The sequence below is a fragment of the Danio rerio genome, chromosome 4, assembly GCF_052040795.2.
Source record: "Danio rerio strain M-AB ecotype USA chromosome 4, GRCz13ab, whole genome shotgun sequence".
NCBI lineage: Eukaryota > Metazoa > Chordata > Actinopteri > Cypriniformes > Danionidae > Danio > Danio rerio.
In genome coordinates, this window is record NC_141024.2 from 54,552,202 (window position 1) to 54,568,853 (window position 16,652).

General features: G+C 35.0%; 3 long non-coding RNA genes across 4 annotated transcripts in view; 1 reads left to right on the forward strand and 2 right to left on the reverse strand.

Moving 5' to 3' along the window:
* LOC148682168 (uncharacterized) overlaps nucleotides 1-16,652 on the forward strand; it is a 283,001-nt gene that overhangs the window by 53,112 nt on the left and 213,237 nt on the right. The window lies entirely within an intron of this gene.
* Nucleotides 2,383-16,652, reverse strand: part of LOC148682169 (uncharacterized) — a 204,127-nt gene continuing 189,857 nt past the window's right edge. The window contains exons 2-3 of the long non-coding RNA XR_015943043.1: nucleotides 3,290-7,520; nucleotides 2,383-3,173 (exon numbers count right to left, since the gene is read on the reverse strand). This is a non-coding gene — a long non-coding RNA (uncharacterized LOC148682169). The remainder of the gene's footprint in view (nucleotides 3,174-3,289; nucleotides 7,521-16,652) is intronic.
* On the reverse strand, nucleotides 9,869-16,276 carry LOC110437756 (uncharacterized). 2 transcript variants are annotated; one of them, XR_015942884.1, is made up of 9 exons: nucleotides 16,218-16,276; nucleotides 15,754-15,826; nucleotides 14,970-15,347; nucleotides 14,772-14,868; nucleotides 14,133-14,353; nucleotides 13,455-13,700; nucleotides 11,547-13,147; nucleotides 11,105-11,188; nucleotides 9,869-10,596 (listed from the first exon to the last, which is right to left on the reverse strand). It is a non-coding gene; the product is annotated as an uncharacterized LOC110437756 (long non-coding RNA). The 2 variants fall into 2 exon arrangements; XR_015483752.2 differs by lacking the exons at nucleotides 9,869-10,596; nucleotides 11,105-11,188; nucleotides 11,547-13,147; nucleotides 13,455-13,700; nucleotides 14,133-14,353 and having other exon boundaries at nucleotides 14,371-14,868.

The window sequence follows — 16,652 nt, forward strand, 5'->3', positions numbered from 1 at the left end:
GTCAGCAAATTGTGCCTGGAATTCGGGCCGACCTACTCTCACTTTATCCTGAGACCCTAGCCCGGCTATGCTGCCCACAGATCCTACCACCCCATTTAGAGACTAGGTGATGAACCTGCAAGCGCTGCCCATTCACTTTCTTTCACTGCTTTGTCCCGTTTGTGCTTTGTGACTTACATGGAATGAACGCAAAATTTGAGAACTTGTGAACTGCTTTTTTTTTTGTTATGATGTTCAGCAGAAGGGAAGGGCCATATCAAAAACAGAGGTTTTCCCACTGGATAGTTTATCCCATCGCCCTCGACAAGCTGTGTCCCCCAGGGGTGAGAGCACACTTAACCAGAAGTGTCACCTTATCTTGGCCTTTAGCAGGCGGCACCTCTCTCACATATATCTGTATAGCAGGGGTGGGGAACGTCAGGCCTCCGGGCCGTAAGCAGCCCACGAGACCATTTGATCCAGCCCCATCTGTCAATTCAAAATCACCCCTCAGAAAAAAAATCTGTTTTAGAAAGTGACAATTGTACACATTTGTTGCTCTGCAAAGCTCAGTTTTACATGAACATGTCTAAAAGCATGTGCTGTAAGGTAACGTTTGCAGCACAGGATTTGCATTATTCATTGATGTACGTTCGAATCATTCATATTTTTAATAGCACGAACAAGACCGCATGGCATGCTTGTGTGTGTGTGTGTGTGTGTGTGCGTGCTTAGCCTCAGAGACAAGCAGAGCACACACATCTAATGTCACCTTAAAAGGTGAATTGTCACCTTTAATGGTCAAATAATGCACATTTGTGTCAGAACTCAAAATAAGGACTTTTGTAGCTGAAGTTTTTTTCACACAGTGAAGATGCTTAAAGCACAGTTTGTTTCATATTTTTATTCTATTGTATTTATTTCCCTTTCCTTATTTACAGGGAGGAAAAAACTGCATATAAAAATTCAGATATATTTGCCCTCTTGAATTATTAGCGACCCTCCCCCCCATTTCTGTTTAATGGAAGATTTATTTTCAACCCATTTTTAAACATTTTGACTTCAACTAATAATCGTTTTGAATAATTGTGATTACAATTATGACCAAAATAATTGTGATAATGATTTTTCCCATAATCAAGCAGCCCTATAATTCAGTATGGCCCCTAAATGATGTTACAAAAAAGTAAATGGCACTTGATAGAAAAAAGGTTTCCCACCCCTGCTGTATAGACTTGCCGGGCTGGGTGACACCTAATTCGCTTCCAGATTTTATAATCTTTCTGTGGAGCCAGTTCCCTCGTGATTATTGGGTAACTCTGGTCAATCAGGAGGAAAATAAACTCTGTGTCAAATGCTTGTTGCACCATGCTCCCTAAACCGAGATACGTGCGATTTTTCTGCTTTGCTAATAAGTTCCCCACTTGGCGAACCCTAGAGAATTCCTCAGAGGTCCCCAGCACCCAACTCAGCGGGGGAGCCCGGTGTGTAACCCAGTATGATTTCTGGTATACCCAATTGATCTACCCACATTCTAGGGTTCGGTGCCAGCTATGCACAGTCCCTGATGGCGATTCCATATGCTTATTTCAGCCACGGAGTGTTTCCCTATTCAGATGGTTCCGTGTCTTACCTATCCAGTCTATGCCAACTTATGATATGTAGCACTTTCCCTGGACTCCCCCCAGCAGGTGGCCTCCACATCATTCTCCCGCTTCAGGGACTGGCACACTTTTCCAACGTACTGTTGTAACTAAAATTGTAAATGCACATTTACAACCCCCGATCTCAATTGTTCTAAATTGTTACCATGTAATGGTAATTAAAGGGGCTATGCGACATTGGAAGGTTGCACCCTTGGTGATGCTTGTGCGCTCACAATATGCTTGGCAAACTTCACATCAGGGGTTTGACCGCCTTAGCTGCTGTGACGTTTTCCATACACTCTTTCATAGTGTCTTCCAGACACAAGTCAGAGATTTTTAGACTTTAAAGACATTTTTGGACGAATAAAATACCTTTTTTAACAAATGTATTAGGTGCAATTAACTTTAATTGTAATTTGTAATACAAATGCTGTTTAATAAAAAAAAAAAAAAAAAAAAAAAAAAAAAAAATATATATATATATATATATATATATACACACATATATACATATATATACATATATATATATATATATATATATACATACATATATATATATATATATATATATATATATATATATATATATATACATATATATATATATATATATATATATATATATATATACATATATATATATATATATATATATATATATATATATATATATATACATATATATACATATATATATATACACATTAGGGATGTAACGGTATCAGAATTTCACGGTACGGTAATACCTCGGTATGAATGGCACGGTACGGTATTTATTGAATTATTTAGAGAGAAAAAAAAATAATGAAGAAACTCTAAGTAAGTGCCAGAAGTGTTTATTAAACAGTTTACCTGAACAATGAACATATCAATGGCATAAAAATCAGCCATCTTTCTGTAAACTTTCATACAGGAACTTCAAGTTCAACTTCAATTTAAATAACAAAAAATTCTTAAACCCCAAAAAAATTTTAAGTTTCAATTTAGTATTCTTAAACTAAAAAAAAAAATAGCAGCATATTAATTGCAGCTGGACCATGTGCTGAATGAGTATTTGAAAACACTCACCTCATTCAGTCACACACTCACTTATTCAGACAGAGACAGGTTTTTTTTAAGGAAAATCAGCATATCAACATTATCTGGCAAAAGCTGGGCTCTTTGGGCATTTACAATGTCCCCAGCAACAGAAAAAAACCTCTCACTTGGGACTGAGGTTGCTGGGACAGATAGATAGGACATGGCCAAGGTTGACAGCAGTGGGTAACGTTGTGCGTTTTCTTTCCACCACTTGAGAGGACAAGCCGTGAGAGAGATAGAGGTCTCTTTGCGATACATGTCAATGTCTGCATCAATCTGAGCAGTGTGCTGTGTTCTGCAGTCCCTATGACTAAAAGAATCACCAAAAAGATCTTCAAGAGCAGTCTTTTTGGATGGAGGAGAAACACCTCCCACAGCATGTGCTTTTTGTGGCAGGTAAGTTTTTGACTGTCCAGCCACATCTTTATGGCTGCCTGATGCTGCACCTTCCTCTTCTCTGGGGTTCTGCAGAAGCAAGCAGAGTTAAAAAAAATGTAAATGTTAGACACGCAAACATAATTATTAAATATTGGGAACTCTTAAAAAAAAGTCACACACACAAAGTATTTTTAAACAAATACCTGGTTCTGCATCTGTGTTGCTTTTAACTTGAGCCTGATGAAAATGTCATCCCTTTCGCTGTTATTCAGATGGGGTAGTGCCCGGAACCGGGGGTCCAACGCACTGCTCTCATACAGAAACTCTGCTTGCTCCCCTTGGTAACGGTCTGCCAAATCATTCAGTATTGCTGCCTTCATTTGAGAGACGGTGTTTGAGTCTGCATTGCATGGTGCCATGCTCACTTGTATCATGTGTTTAAGAGGCATGCAAAGAGAGACTGTTGGTCGAGACTCATCACACAGCACAGTGGTTGCTTTTTTCAAGGGTGTGAAAGTTTAACTATGTCCTCAGCATCTGCGATGTCAGCTGGATCTACAGTGTCTATTTCACGTGCATTGTGTCTAACTTCAGAACTTAGTAGGGCGGCAGCAATTGCCTGTTGTTGCTCCAGGTAGCGCTCAATCATGTCAAGTGAGCTGTTCCACCTAGTTACTACATCCATTATCAGTTTATGTACTGGCAGGTTTAACATTTGCTGCTTGGAGGTCAGCACAGCTGTTGCAGTTGAACTGCGGTGAAAAAACGCTGCTACACGCCTCACTCTGCCAAGCAGACGACTGACACAGTTTACCTTCAAACCTGCCTGGGACGCAAGGTTTAAGGTGTGAGCAAAACACTTTGCATGTGGGGACAGACCAGCCTCTTTCACTGCCACACCCATGTTTCTTGCATTGTCAGTAACCGCAGCGATGCCCTGGTGATTGTTGTTGTAAATCATGTCAAGCTCCCACTCTGAAACAGCAGCTTTTAACACCTCGCCTATGTTGTGTCCAGTGTGTGACTCAAAGAGTACACGTGTCTGTAGGACAAAAGCTTTTATCTCCCATTCACTTGTCATAGCATGTGCTGTGATAGTAACATACACTGTTAAAAATTGTCCCGTTAAAAAACAGTAAAATACTGGCAGCTGCAGTTGCCAGCAATGTACTGTTATTTTACAGTATGTTGCTGTAAAAATACATGGACTACATTGATTTACACAATACTCAAGTGAACTCATTTTGCTCACTGAAAGCAACTGCCTCAACTTGGTCAACTGCTGAATGAGTTTATGAAGTAATGTGCTATATATGCTTAGAAGCATACTTATAATGATAACTTATTTTAGTTAATTAGAAAAGTTCGGTTTAACTCTAATGTCTTATTTTTCACAACAGCACACGTACATGTAAATCTGGAACCACCAGAGAGATTCTGACTGCATCAGCAACTAAACAGCCGCTATCTTTAAATAGAGAAACATGCAGAATAACATCAGCAGTTCATTGTTCATCTTTAACTCATACACTGGCTCTACTCTCCTCCACAACGGTGACAGACAGAAGAAATTAGCTTCAGGTTTTACAGTAAAATACTGTTTTTCCTTGATTTAACGGTAATCTACTGGCAGCTGTGGTCAAGTACACCCGTCTGCAGCCCGCAGATCGGGGCGGGGCTGAATGTGGGTGGAGCTGAATGTGCAGCCCCGCCCATAAATGGGCGGGACTGAACATGTCACTCCGCCTACAAGTCTTTCATTGGTTCACGGAAACAGACGTTGATGTAATGTATGCTTTCGATTCCGGTTTTCATCTCTGCATGGTAAGTACACATTTTCTGTCATGTAAATGGTCAAATTATAGTGCAGTACACCTCACGTATTATGTGTCATTTATTTAAATAAAGGCCTTTAAGGAGATATGAAGTTTTAAAGCCTTAAAAAAATGTATTCTGTGTTAGGGTTGGCGTTTTCCAGGTTGATCGTACAGTTGGTGGTTTTATTCACTTAGAAGAATAATGTAAACTTTAAAGAGTTTTGAGCAAAACAGTCCACCACATGAAGTTTATTGATATCAAAGATAACAAAATATATTTTTCTTTGTGGCATGTTCTCTAATTTATATACTCTGGTAATGTTAATGCTAAATATGTACAATATAAAACTTTATTCTTAACTTACTGATCTATACTACATTCTGTTTGCAGATCATTGGCATTGAAATATAGTCATCACTATGATTCCTGTGGAGCATATTCTCTGTTTTATTTTACCTCAGTTCTTTCTCTCTTTTTGTTTTAATAGATTTGTGCATTTAATAATTTTTAATATATTTATTTACACTTCATGTTCTCTTTTTTTGTTTTGTTTACTTTATAACCCATGCATGAAACTTATGCAAAGGGGAATGTGAGGAGGGGGCATGCCTAGTATAAACAAATTTAATTCTTTGAGTTTAACTTTAATATACTGTATGTTAAGCGACATGTTGATGATTGTTGGTTATTTTGTACAGATGCCGCTTGAGATCCTGCAGTGTATCCTACTGAGAGTTGTCACACAGGATGGTGATGGGACATTTCTGCAACTCTCACTGACATCCAGGACCTTCTGAGCCATTGTCATTAATTCATTCATTTTCTTGTAGGTTTTGTCCCTGTGTGTGTGTGTGTGTGTGTGTGTGTGTGTGTGTGTGTGTGTGTGTGTGAAGCAGGCTGTGTGTGTGTGTGTGTGTGTGTGTGTGTGTGTGTGTGTGTGTGTGTGTGTGTGTGTGTGTACACATGATAAAGAGTACAGAATATGCCAAGCACTTTTTACTGCAGATTGTTACTAATGCTGTAGTGGAATTTCCCTGTAAAAAATATATAATTGTTTTAATGTTTATTAAAGATAATAATCACAAACTGCTGTATCTTAAATTATTATTAATATTTTCTATAAATTGTCAGTCTTCCTTTTGTACGTGTGCATGTGCATACACAGATGTTCTGTAGGTGAGACATCTGACATCTAAAAAACACAGATCTGCCAGATTTTTACTTGAACCGAGAAAGAGGGACTTTCAACTGACTGTATTGCTTTGTGTTGGTGTTTTTACTGAAGATGAAGTTGGTATTTATTTATCAGGATTTGTCAAATAAAAAAAATTTATTTTCATTAATTTGTGTCCTGATAGATAAGTAATAAATAAAACTGGCCGTTTTTGCCACACTATTAATATAATATTAAGTGTATTTAATATTCTAATTAAATGAAATAGAATAACAATGTTGTATGTGACTCTTAATAACCAAACAAAATCATTATAAAAAATATTTTTAAAGATCTACAGTGCAGAAATGGACACAGAAGGGTTGTTAGAAAGTGGTATTAAAGTATTTACCCAGTATTTACAAATAATACAAAAATAAAACCAAGAAGACTGCATTTTAATTCAGTAATATTAGATTATGAAATTATTTGTAACTTATTAATTAAATTGTAGAACAGATATCAAAACCACCCAGTAGGTGGCAGCAGAGCACTGTCTTCATTCAAATGGAGTAACTGAACAAAACTTTAATGGATTAGTAAATAATAAATAATGAAATTGGTTGCATTCATAGATGACATACCATGTAATATGAAAAAAAATAATAAAAAATTTTACTCATGCTGGAACATTTACATATAACAGATCATATACATGTATATTCATAGCAGCATCAAAGTAAAAATAAATCCATTATATGATGAAATAATCTGATTTAATAAATAAAAAGGTTACAAACATATACTTCCCTTAATAAATAATAGCTTATCCCTGCTCTTAATAAAACTCAAAGCAGTGCAGTATTGAAAGAGAAACAATTGGACACATGCCCAATATTTTAATAGCCTTAAATCAAAGTATAATTTTAATATTTTCAATTGTAAATTATCCAGAGAACTCTCCCATTCAAAGGGAAAAAATTTAACTGAACTAAAAACACTGCATTTTTATTTATTTATTTTTTCAGACTCCACCTTTATTTGCTGTAAATATGCAATATGCATTTGCATTTTGAAGCAAAATATTAAACCATTAAAATATCAGAACTAAAATCACTGCGTTTCTGAAGTGACACCATTGTGAAAAGAGTCTTTTGAGTCTTTTGAAATATTTTTTAGCAGGAAAAATACCATTATGAAATTCACATAACTGTTAACATAATTAACATATAAAACACTCATCAAGAATGCCCACTTTTGTGCATTTTTGTTTTTTTTTAACAATAAAAACAATATTTAAGAAATTGTACATGCATTTCCTGTTTACTGACACCACGTAGTGGGCATTCACGCTATTACGTTTCCACTAACCAATGAAATTACAGGTGGGCGTGGCTGAATGTGCAGCCCCGCCCCACATTCATCTCCGCCCAGATCTGCGAGCTGCAGACAGGGGCTTCTCGCTGTGGTTGCCAGCAATCTACTGTTTTTTTACAGTCTATTTCCGTAGTGTAAATTAACAGTATATTACTGTTAAAATACATTTTACACTGTGTTTTTACCTCTCACACCTTTAACCCTTTAAACCCCAGAGCATATACTTCAGTTTTTATTGAAGTGTCCACACTACTGAGTGTTCAAGAAACATGTAGCAAAGCTGAAGTAAATTCATTAATTAACTGACTAATTAAATGATAATTGAGGATTAACAATGAACAAATGAAGAAATACTGAAGGGAAAAAACAAGAACAGAACATACAAAACTTTAGTCACAGCTTTATAATGAAATAACCTGAAGAACAACAAATGATTAAATCATTTAAATGATCAGCGGATGATTAAACAACTCTACAAACATCATCACCAGCTACACTTATTACTTAATACATGTATTTTTGTATAACATCTACTAAAGTTCTTCTTGAGAAAAAGTTAAAGTTTTACGTCACCATCATGGAGAACAGAGTTTGCTTTAGTTGGGCTCTTAGCCCTGTCATTTTTAACATTTATATGTCTTGGCTGCTGCAGTTGTTAAGAACTTTGTTTAAAAAGCTCTTTTGTTGTGGCAAGCCAGCCAAAAACCTAAATAAGATCTGGTGATGTTCATGTTGCTATTAAATGGCAGAGTCTGTTCTCATTTAGTATAATAAAATTTACTGCTCCTATTCAATGTTAAATCTATTGTTTTACATTATATGTATGTATATATATATATATATATATGGCAATGATTTCTGGAAGTTTTTAAGAATATCTTGGACAATAACACTGCTCTATGGTGTAAATCGCACTCAAAGAGACATCAATAATCAGCATATGAACCTCAATAATGGTGACAACTAACAAAATTAACAGTTTAACTCACAAACAGGCAACTGAAAGTCTAAACATAAACAACAGCAGAATAAAACACAAATAAAGAAAACCGTTAGACCATTATACAAAATTTATTTATACCGCAATGCATGCTGGGATATTTGTACCGTGCCACTCCCAGCATGCATTGCAGCATGAAACATTTTAATTGTTACCATTGTTGAGATACAAGGTCAGATTCATCAGGTCTGAGTGTGTATTTGTCATAACTGAACTGTTTTTGTATGTTATTTCTTAACTGTTAAGTAATTACGGAGGTATCTTTTCTGTTACCACTTCTCATTAATTAAATTAATACCTGCAACTAAGCATAACATCTATTGCATGAGGCCCTTCTTCCAGACTTATAACTAAACATTTATCAGAAATAATTTCAGACAAATAGATTTCTCTATTTATTGACTTCCCAACTTTATTGCTATAGTACAAACATTTTTTAAACTCTGTATTACAGCAGTTGGAAAGTTTTATTAAAAGAGTTCAAGGGTGAAGAACCCAACTAAACCAGCCCCTCACTCCATTACGGTGACACAAAAAACACCTTAATTTCTGTTGGATCTCAATGAGAATAGTATGGAAGTCAAATCAGTCAGTAATAAGTGTGTGTCTGCTGTTGTTTGTGGAGTTGTTTAATGATCCTCTGCTGAGACTGAAGGTGTTTTATTTTATTTAATGTTGTAACTCAAGTCACTGTTTGTGTTTTTTGTTTCTTTTCTTCAGTGATTGTGATTATTAACAGCAGGTGTTCATCAGTGTCTGAATTCACTCATTAGTGTTCATTAACTCTGTCAGGTGAACTATATTAGTTAATTAGTGTATGAAATAGTGAACAAGGACACAAAGCGTGATTTCAAACACAGACTTCAAAACATCGAATCTGAACTCTGTTAGCTCACAGTTTTCTGCAGTTGGTTACTTTCTCGAAAACAAAAATGTTACCCAGAAAGCACTGTTTTTAACAGAATATTACTGTTTTAGTGAAAAAACATTATTTTACCGTAGAATCTGACCGTTTTTTAACAGCAATTTTTTACAGTGTGGGTTCATGTTCTGCAGTGCCTGACCAGTCTGCTGGAACAGATACTGCACTCCAATGAGCTCACCTGAAAAAAATAAATGAAACATAAATAAACAAACTTTAAGAGCCATGTTTGATTGGGTGTTGAAGTAGCAAGTAGTTTTAAAAGCTCAACGTCAAGGAAGAAACAAACAAAAACATACATTTTAATCAGAGATCCAAAACATAATAAATATTCTGGACAAAACATCTAATGAAATGCAATGGAAATACAACGAACACAGAGAAATGTTCAAATAAATTTCCCTCAAAGCTTGTAGCATTATGTTTGATAATGACATGTAATAATAATGTAATAACAATTTTGTATCTTGCTTTACTTCAGTAAATAGTCATGAAACAATAAATTTGTTCTTACAAATATTTAAAGACAAGTAAAGATTTCACAGCACAAAGCTCATGAACATTGACCTACTGTATCAAACTGGATACAGTAGATGGAGAGAACACAGAAATTGCAGGTTTATTAACAATAGCAACAAACAACAAACAAACACACAAAGACATTTAATGCGTTTTTACACAATGTTTGTGCAAAATTATACCTGGGATGAAACGATTGAGGTGTAAATGAAAGGATTCGAGAGACGTGGAGCCCCTGGCACATCTGTAGGTCCGTAGCAGAACACCTCCCTTGGTAATGCTCCCCGTTTCAGTATAGAGCACGACACCAGGGGGGTCCTGAATGCATTTTATATGCTTTTTTGGACACTCCAGATGTGCCCCATCCTTTCCTTTTCTAAAAGAGGAACGCCCAGCGAGTCATTGCCCTTGTTGCTCATGAGCTCAGTAAGAAGCTGTTCAAGTAGAGGACTTTGACCCTCCACAGCTTGTATGGCATCCACAGCAAAAGTGAATGACAGAAAAATCTGTCTGGAGCTGGAGCCTGATTGTATGTAAGTGCAGGCTGTGGAGGGTAATACCAGAGCTGGAGGTTGTCTCGAAGCTCTGGCTTTCCTTTGGACCCTATTTTAAAAAGCCTGCTGGCAATCCACTTGTGGTCCTCTGGTGGCAAGGTTTCAGCCCAAAGGCGCGGGAGTGGAACAGCTGATGGAGCTTGCAACAATAACCCAGAAGGTGCAGTCTGTGAAGGAAAATAGATCAAACCTTTAGTCTGGTAATGTAAATGCACCTTACATATTTGAGAGAGTACCCTTACATGATGTTATCATGATTATAATCTAAATACCTTTGATTTTAAGTGATTGTTTTTAAATACCTTAATATGTATTTCAATTCCAAAAATCATTAATAGAATTTCACCAATAAACATTTTCTTTAAAGAAGCAAAAGTATTTTCCAATATAGTTATTTCTCTTTTTCCTCTCTACTTCTTTTCCATCCATTTTCTTTTTCTTTTACTACTGTGAACATAAAATATCAACAACAGAAGGCGTAATTTTTGTGATTCTTTGCTTTATTTTTTCCTCTCTTTATTTTGTTAACATTTATACATATATCAAGCTTAGTTAATTAACATCAAGTCAATTTAATTGGCTGGTCTTAAAACCACTTTGTGTAAATTCAGCTGGGGCAGCAAATATGCAAACCAAATTACCTTTTTTTTGGACAGAAAATATGAAATTACTTACTGAGACAATGCCGGACGGCTCTGTGGAACTGGTCACTGCCGTAGTGGATGTGAGGACGGGGGCAGAAACTTGAAGGTCCTGTGTCTGTACAAACAAGCAGTATAACAAAGTGCATTTTGTAAATATATATCTATAAGTAACATTAACTAATCCGAATTTTTTGCAATCATTACTTTATTTGAACATTAATGTATAAAATACATTGGAAATGAATGATTGCTGCTAAACTGTAAAATTTTGTCACAGCGCTTCTATGCAGAACAAAAAGTTTAAAGAATGGTGCTTATTTTTAATATATATGTTTTTATGCACTAAAAGAATACTACAGAGATGTTTTATTGAGATTTAATGTGACTGTACTTAATAAAAATACGAATTTACGTAAAACAAATGCTTATACCAAATTCTCTCAGAAAGCTATGTGGATTATGACAATACTTACAGCCGTGCTTGGTGTAGAAGCACTACACACTGCTGAACTGGGCTGGACGTCAACCTGTGATGGTCTTCTAGCCACACTAAGATTTGGCTTTGCTGCAGCAATGTGGGATCCGGAAAATCTTGGTTTGGTGAACTCAAAAAGGGCAAGACAAAAAGCATTTCATTAAAAACACTGTGTTCACAATGGCAAAATGTACACTAATGTTCAAAGGTTTGCGATCTGCTCAATGTATTTTTTTAATGTTTTAATTATGTTTATCAAGGCTACATTTATTTGATCTAATATTTAGTAAAAACTGGAATAATGTGAAATAATAATATAGGCAAATTAAATAAAGAATAATTTATTCAAACAATTCAAATCAAATAAAATCTACTTAATTTATGAGCAAATCAAACACAATAGAATTCTTGCAAAATATGAGTAATATTAAGCTTTTATATTTTAACAATAATAATTTTTTGAACATTAGTGTATATCACATTAAATTTCAAGCAATTAGAAACTATCTTTCTATATGTCAGTTATACAATCAGTTTGATTTCTCTACAGTGTTTCGAGTTCAAGCTGTTTTTTACTACCACACTCACAGAAATATTTCATCCAAAAATTAAGATTTATGTAATTTTATTACATGACAAATTACCATTTATATTTTTTTCATAATTTTAACACAAATCTACCAAATAAACTTTATACTATTTATTTTCATAAGGATAATAAAACCTATTTATTTTAAATGCATAATCCTCAGGTTTACGTAATTAGTTCATGTAAAGTGTAATTATTCTAAATTAATAATAAAAAGTGTATTTATTTAAAATACACAAAGTTTATTGTATAAATTGCATAATAATTAAGAGAACTAAATCGGGGTAACTAAAAAATATAAATAACATTTATTTGAATCATGTTTAATGTATGCTTATATACTAAACCAAATCAAAAAATGCATCACATTGAATTAGACCAACTGGAAAATTCCAGATTTATTTATATTTATCTTTTATACAAAACTCTGGATTGAGCCAAGTTAACATCAGCCAACATTTAGGAAACCATCCATATGAACCCACTTACACAGCCACACTCGAACATCACATGACTGCTTGGACACCCAAAAAAATAAATAAATAAAAAATAAAACTGTACTCAGAGATCCATTTTCAGTTGCTAATTAACATATCATTATAGAACTAGGAAATCATTTTAACATATCTCAGGGTTGGAGCACAATGTGAAAAAAAATGGGTAGGGGCTGTATAAGTTGTTATTTTTAGCCACTGGAGCAATTTCAGTTTCAGTGTCTGTACTTTCGGGGAAAGCTTGGTTGAGTCCAGGTCCATCAGGATTTTCTGGTACACCTCAAATGTACACTTCAGGCTTTTAGGGTAGTTCAAATTGAGCGCGTAGATCAGGCCATATAACATAACCCATGCATGAGTGACACTCTACAGGTTGTGGAGAACCTCCACACCTTCCAGCACAACACGGACATCAGTGAAGCGTCCATCACCTTGACCATGATCCTTTGATTGTACTTTGTAGATGCCCATGGTCTTTTCTGCCATGTCTTCCTCTGCCTCTCTGGATTCAATGTCCTGGAATGTATAAACACACACTTATGATATTACACACACACACGCATGCACGCACACATACGTACATCTTTTCATCAAAGCAGACAGCATATATGCATTCATGAGAACGGAATGGATGCAAGTTCAGGATAATGACCTTAAGACCTGATCACCCCCTTAAAGCCTGGAAAAATAAAAGTCACAAGGCTGTGGATAATAAGTTAACAACAACACAATGCATTTTTATCTCCAGTTGTGCAATTTCCTATTAATGTAACAACAACAATATAATATCTGAAAATTATACAAGTATTATTCTTGTTCTCACTTGATTATGGGTCAACCCTTCACTTGGGGTGAGGTTTTCTATTTTAGAACGGAGGGATTTCCGGGGAGACTGCAGAGATTTTTCTTCCAATGAAGCCATTAACCTGCCACAAAAAAATGCAGTTAAAAAAAGTTAACTAAAAATGGAGACGCTTCTCATGAATGCTGTGCACCTTTCTGCCAATGTAACAATTTATAATCTGACAATCAAGTCAGGATGAGTGTAGTATGTCCATCAAGCCTGAAACTTAAAGGGATAGTTCACCCAAAAATAAAATTTTTACTCACCCTCGTGTTGTTTCAAATCCATATCAGCTCCGTTTATCTTCAGAACACAAATTAAGATATTTTGGATCTGATCCACCACTGAAAGTGCACATTCAAATTACACAAACCTACTAAAAACATAGTTAATGTAGTCCATGTGACATGGGTCACTCAATTTTAACATGATAAAGCAACAAGAATACTTTTTGGCTGAAGAAATTATAAAAATAAAGACTTTATGTTTGTGGACTTTAAATGTGCATTTTCAGTGATGTCTATGGGAGGATCAGAAAGCTCTCAGATTAAATCAAAAATATCTTAATTTGGGTTCCAAAGATGAATGAAGGTGATACGGGTTTGGAACAACACGAAGGTGAGTAATTGATGACAAACTTTTCATTTTTGGGTGAACTATCCTGATGAAGCGGTTTCTTCCAATGAAATTACTCTAATAAACCGCAGGTGCACCATGACGTCACTTACTGCTATAAAGCTCCTATCATTACATAAAACGATAGAGTTTACTCCACATACATTAGCCCCAACAGTAAAAAGATCCATGCTTTTAATTGTACTGCTTTATTTACCTTTTGACATTGGGCTTTGGCTTCACTGACTGCCTCAGATCTTCCACTACCTTTTGAGAGAGAGAGAGAGAGAGAGAGAGAGAGAGCGGGCGAGACAAAGAAGAATAATTATCTCCTTGTTTTTCTGTATAAACAGCAACCATAATTATACTAAAAGGTGTGCTAATGGATGAAGACAGAAATTACAATATTTTGTAAACTACATTGTTAAAAAAAATACAAGAACCCACCAAAATCTAATTTTATATATTTTTAAAATCTATGTTACACCTGTAAGATAACAAGTGAATACAAAAGAAAGAAAGGAGAAGGAGAGAAGGACCGTACAGTGGGGGACAACAGTGAAAGAGCAGGAGGGAGAGAAAAAGAGACTAAGAGGAGAGTAGGGTGGAAACTGAGGTAGGGAGAGGGCAAATGAAATGGAAAACAGCTTATTAGTCCTTTACCTTTACTAAAATGTCCACATACTTGCCATATCTTCAGAGACGACAAGAAGGCTTCCTTGTGCGTGATGTTCTCAAGGCGCTTGAGTTCGTAAGCAGACAGTCCAGAACATGCATCCTGATGATACAAGGCACTTCTTAATAAACATTTCCAAAATCATATCAATGCAGTAAAATCATTTCAGTTTCATGAGCACTAGGAAATGTCTGTGTCATCACCTTGTTGTTTAGGCGAGGATTGTTGTTTCTGGCGGAGAAGGGGCATGTGGGTGCCAGAACCCAGACAACTTCATCTTCAGGTTCCTCTGGACCAAGCAGATTTAATTCCCTCAGAGTGACAGCTCTACCACCATTTACCTTGCATGATTTTTTTTATTCAAAACAACCCAATGGACTCAATGTTGAAATACTGGTGGTCAATGTGTCCTAATGTCCATTCCATTCTCATGAACAATCCATATTATCTAGATGGAAAAATTACTGGCACACTATTCTGATACATACCACATATTCTTTACCAAGTGGTTCCAGGTCTTCATTGAGGTAGATGCTCAGACAGCTCATCACACAATCTCGCCTCACATTGACATCTTCATTCTGTTAAAAGCCAACAGATTCAAAGACATTTCTCTTCTTGACCACACCAATCACCTTATTTTACACTGAAAAAACTAACAATCTTATAAAGTTTAATTGTAATGGAAACTCATTTTCAGGCTCTTTAAAATAAGATGATTGTTACATCTTTCTATCAAGCAAGTAAACTCCCATTGATTTCAGTTAATTTTAATTGGTGTTTAATTTTATTATTCTATATACAAGGCTTTACAGTATAAAATGCTAAAAGCAAGTTTCGATAACACTGATATTGTTTTATATAAATTTTAATCAATTTCAGCATTATATTGAAAATCTATTTTATATTACATTGACTGAATATTAATTAAAAGTTCATCTAATATGTTATACATGTTAACGTGTAGATCTTTTAACTTATACTTACAAAAATCTATGTTGCCACGTGGAGGTGAGAACACGGTGAGAGGAAAACTAAGAAAATACCACCAGTTACGTTTCTGGAAAAAAAAAGTAAGAATAAAATAAGTGGTGTCATTCAGTTCTGTAATCTAACTAGCCGTAAAACAGCAAACATTAGCTTACATATTACAGTGACAATTCTTGACTTCAAATTCGATTCTCTTTATTTTCACAAACATAAAAACCAACAGCAATGGGTTAATTTGATTAATTGATGCATTTTAAAGTTGTTTGGCTAAGCTTACTGAAGTTATGATTCTAACGGGCATCTGTATTCTCCGGTAAACCAATGTACAATAAAACCGTTTAAAAAAATCACAAACTACATAAAACTTACCATAAATGGATTAATGTTATATACACTTGATGCTAAATAAAAAAATAATTAGAACAGGAGCCATACAACAAAGAATGTTTCGGATTACTTACCAACATGTGTGTGACGGATTCCCACAATATCCCGAGGGCTTGTGTCCAGCAAAAATGATGTCATTTCCTGTTTCCAAATTGATTTTTTTCATAACTTTGATGAAAACCAATCACATAAACTTTAAATAACAGAATCTTGTTTGTTTTATAACTCTTATTATTCAAACAATGTTAGTATTTATTAACTAAATGCATTAAATAAATTGTATAATTGATTAAATCTTTTAGAGTATATTTACTTTTAATGTATAGATTTTAAAAATATTAGTTTTTAAATAAAGTCAAATAGATGTAAATGCATAAAAACTAACTCTGCCATGAATCATTTCTGTGAGTGCACCCTCTGCTACTTTTACAGGTAGAAATAAGATATAAGTTAGAATAGATTTAATTAGACAACTGGTTCATTGAAAATAAATGTGACACATTAGGCTT